Below are 4,744 nucleotides of genomic sequence, written 5' to 3'. Positions count from 1 at the left end.
GTTCCATTTCTTCTGTTCCACATTCGCTAGAGAGTTATGCGTTTACACCGAAATACTACGAGTCTTCCGTGAGTGCTGCTAATTAGTGGAACGGACGATTTAAAAAAAAAAATAACGTGGAAGCGGTCGGTCGGGTGTATTTTCTCCTTCTCGGCCATCGAGTTCAGGAGGTCAGTCGCCGTACCCGAAGGCGCGATGGACCTCTATCCGGTGTTTATCTTCCGCATCGCGCCGCAGGATCGTAACGCACCGTGTCGGTATAACCAGTTCTAACGGACGTTATCTGATGCTTCGGTCGGTCGAAACAAGAAGTCTTAAAATGCCAGTGCCGATTTGCGAACTCACATAGGTCACGGATACACGAAGGTCGGAAATATAATTTCTCACTGACAAATATATAAATCAAAATAAGCAGATAAATTGTTTGTCACCATCATAGAAGTATAATATACATATTATGGGGAACACAGATAAATAGCAAAGATGTCAAAATAAATTTATGATTAAAGTATGTACGATTTTCATAAAACTGCTCTAATAATATAAAAGGGAAATATCTAAAGACGTATGTATATTTAAAAAATTAAAGTATTTTCTTATTTAAAATTTGTTTCTTGTCCTTTTAATTTTGCAGCTTTTACTTACTGCTAGATCCGTTTTAACATTCTTCGATCTCTATTTATACACACATAAATATGAATAAACCGATTAAAAAATAAAAAAATTTTAATTACTTATTTTAAGGTAGCACTACGAAGGTTGCACTAAAATCTAAATCACTTTCTTACATAATTTAGACTTTTTTCTAATCGTCACGACTTCACAGTATTCTTTTATTACTTAATCGCGGAAGTGCATTCTTGGACGTTATTGATACTTTCGCACAAGTGCATATAATTGGAATGGGGCCAGTTATTTCCGGAAAGCAACAATCCCCGTGTTTTCCATTAGACCAAGCTGAGCAAGAGAAAGCTTGCGCGGATTCGTGCATATGCCGATTACCGATCGAATTTTTTTCTTAAAGTTTCGTAAAAGGAGCTCTTTCATCTTGAATACATTATTATTGCAATCATATTTTTAAATTAATAAGTATTTGCTTAATGTACTCCTCAAACATTGAATGCATTTTATCGTCGTATTTTCTACATGGTAACTTTAGTGCAATGTATGGTATTCAATAGAATAATGATGTAGAGCGAATAAATTATGGCTGTTATTGCGAAAAATGAATATTTTTCATCTCTTTATAAAGTAACATATACTTACGTTTTATCGTAGAAGAGTATTTATTAATAACGGCTTGATTCCGTGTTTATTTTAGTTTGTATAAGTGCAGATTAAAAATTTAAGAATATTTAAATTATTACACATTTTTAAATGGAGATTATTTTAATTGAAATTATATATACTTTTAATTAATATTTTTTAGGTAAATATTTAACCCGTTTATATATACATACAAAAATTGATTTATGTTAAATTTTTTATTTTTTACAAAAATCACGAGATCGAAATGTTTTCGTTTGACTTTAGTTTTTTTTTAGCTTTAATTTCAAAATATCAATATAACGAGCAGATAATAATGTAAAATGAACAAGAAACTACATTAAATCATAAATTTGTCTACGCTGGAGATTGCCAATAAACGCATTTTGTCAAATGCAATTTTATGTAACTGTTAAGGCAACTTTCGACCTGAGGTCACCAGTCTGTCAAGTTAAGAATTGTACACGATAAAAGTCTAATGAGCTTAATTAACGATGCATCGAGGATGACTCGGCTTGGATTGTGCATAATACCTTGATAGCTTTGTCGTGTCTTTGCTAAGCGAGCAGGTTCAAGATCTTCTTTACGACTACATATGTTCACTGAAGATGCCATTTCTCCCGATCAGATTAGGTGACTGGGAAGCGGAGAGAATCGCAGCTGATATAATGGCTTATAGTGAGATGGCGGGAATAAAGAATGGGAAGTGCATCGTTGAATGAACAAAGAACATTGGTATGACATTCATAATCGCTAAGCTATTGATCAATTTTTGTGTGACAAGAGACAGTTGTCTTTCTCTACAAATTGTAATAGAAAACAAAAAATTCCGACGTCTTAATAAGAAGAACTTTCACATATACAGAGATTTCTTTTAAAAAAGATCTGAATTAGATTTTTGTAATTATGAATCTATAATCTATAAAATAATATTTGATTTGTGACGTCATATTATGTGAAAGATCTATTTAACAAAGTTCAAATTATTCTCGGCTGTAAGTTAAAAAAAGTTAAGTGTTTTCTATATCAAAAATTTTTTTCGCCGTTCTTTCTTACAATTGTTTAATTTTTAATATAAAATATTTTGTTAGTTGAAAAAAGTTGAAATATAAATAATTAAAACATTAAAGTTAAGATCTATTAATCCGAATTCACTTCACTATTCATCATAATCCATTTATATTTCCTTTTTTTTTTTATTTCTTTCACTTTACTTCTAATAGATTAAAAACATTTACCTTGCACTGCCTATTCTCATTTCCATTGATCCTCCGATTCGATCATGGTGTCCGTGGACCCATTACAAGTATACGCTTGACCTTGTACGCGCGCGAGTCTGCGGATCTGTTATTTCGCATCTCGCGCGCATCATCCGCTCGCAGCATCCACGCTTCTCCCAGGATTATTTCCGTAATCTGATATGTTCCGAGAGCTACAAACCATCACGTGCCAGCGATTTGCCATTATTGTGCACATACCTAAAGTCCAGTCCAACGAGCAAACAGCCAGCCCGTTTCTATGCATAACGCAGCGTAACAGAGGAAGTATTATCCGAATTGCAGTAATGCCGTGGATGTAATTTTAATCAGTTTTGAAAAATACGGATTGTATATAAGTTTCAAATTATTTCAAGATTGTTATAGAAGTACAAATTGGGGACATGCAGTATAATTTTATTTCATAAAAAAAAAACAAAGTTACGGATACTTCATACCGAGTGCCCGGCCTCTTAGAAGGTTCGCAGAAGCGCGTTTATGTGAAATTGCAAATTGATACTTTGATAATGTTAATGTAAGAGGTAATATTTCACGTGTGAGCGCGCAAGTGTACACGACTTAATAAGCATTACACGTATTAATGGCAAAAGTGCATCCCACCGCAACACTCTTGAAAAATATGACGTATTGCCGCGAGAGAGTCATTCACTTGCGCTTGAATATTAACGGGCGATTTGTGTCGTGCGGCAGGATTTACGATAATTCCACTGGCACCTAGAGAGGAATACCGTCGCGGCTGCGATTTATCGTCATTGTCCGTATGTTCTGCCCGCGATGCACCGTTATATTTCGTACGTGCGTCGCGCAATTGCCTCTTACTCCAAAGGTATACCGCAGGTGCACCTAAACGTAAATTATTGAAGGAGAACAGAGCATACCTTTCGATGAGGAAAATCTGGGTTTTTCAATAAAGATAAATAAAACACTGCATTTTCAAGTTAGAAAGTGTCGAAGCTTTTCGTCTTTTGTGTTATCTTTATTTTTATGATTTTTATTTAACAGATGACTCGATCTGTCCAACTAAATATAGCTGTACAATATAAAAATGCTTATATGTATTTCATGTATTTGATATGCTTCAAATACATAATCAACATACGCATATATTAAACATATTTTCCTATCAATGTATAATAATTTTGTAAATCTTATTGTAAATATATTACTGTATCGAGAAAATATATACATATTGTATGGCGCGCGCGCAGCGGTATAAATATCTTGATTTTATACAAAAAAGTATCTTACATATAGAAAAATGTATTATTTTCAGCAAATAATTTTATTCTATTTAGTTTCTTAATCCGTGATTTTTATCATGCCTTATATATTCGGTAAATTCTTTTTACGTTTTTATATTCGTATTAGAGTAATTAAAAAAGGAAAGTTTTTAATGTTTTGATTTTTAATATTTCTATTTCTATCAGATCTCAGATTTCTCTTATCTTAGATTCTTTGAATTCTCGATTTATCTGAATCATCACAACTTTTTTTGAAGAAATAAAACTTTTTAGAAAAAAATAGTTTTTAAATTTGAGTATCTTTTTCCAATAAAGTCTCGAATTACCCGCGAAACGTTTAACGTAAGAATACATGCACCATGGTTTTTACCTTTTGAGAAAATGCCTTAGCCGCTGACAAAGTTGCTCCAGAACAGATCCTTAAACGCTGCTATAGGCTTATTTCCTAGAAAAGATTGTTACAAAACTATTTGCGCTGATATGGAAGCTCGATTACTCTTCGGAGTCCGACGAGTTACTTTCAAATACAAGGAGATACTTCCTACAAACGACCGCAGACTTTTCGATTGTATTTGCAATTGCCGTGTTGCAACCGACAATTGGACTTGCCGTGTTGCAATCACATGTTGCAGATTCGGCGAAGCAGCTATTAACTGTTTGGTATGTAATAAAGAAACGACGTACTTCTTAAATCATTTTTGGTATATAAGAGTATATAAGACCATCATAGAATTTACTGAATGTACGTCAAACAAAGTTAAAATAGAGATTTCGAATTTTAGTTTTCAAAATTGAAATATCTTCCATACGTCAAACAAATATATTGTAATAATAAATGTAACGTTGGTTTTCTTCTCTCTTTATCATTTTTCTTCTATTTTATAATTAAGTTGCTTAAATTAGATTAAAATTCGAATCGAGAAAAAAAATATACAATATTGCGGATTAAACAAGAATCAA

This window comes from Trachymyrmex septentrionalis, unplaced genomic scaffold (genome assembly GCF_001594115.1).
Source record: "Trachymyrmex septentrionalis isolate Tsep2-gDNA-1 unplaced genomic scaffold, Tsep1.0 scaffold66, whole genome shotgun sequence".
Lineage (NCBI taxonomy): Eukaryota > Metazoa > Arthropoda > Insecta > Hymenoptera > Formicidae > Trachymyrmex > Trachymyrmex septentrionalis.
This window is presented reverse-complemented; position numbering follows the sequence as displayed.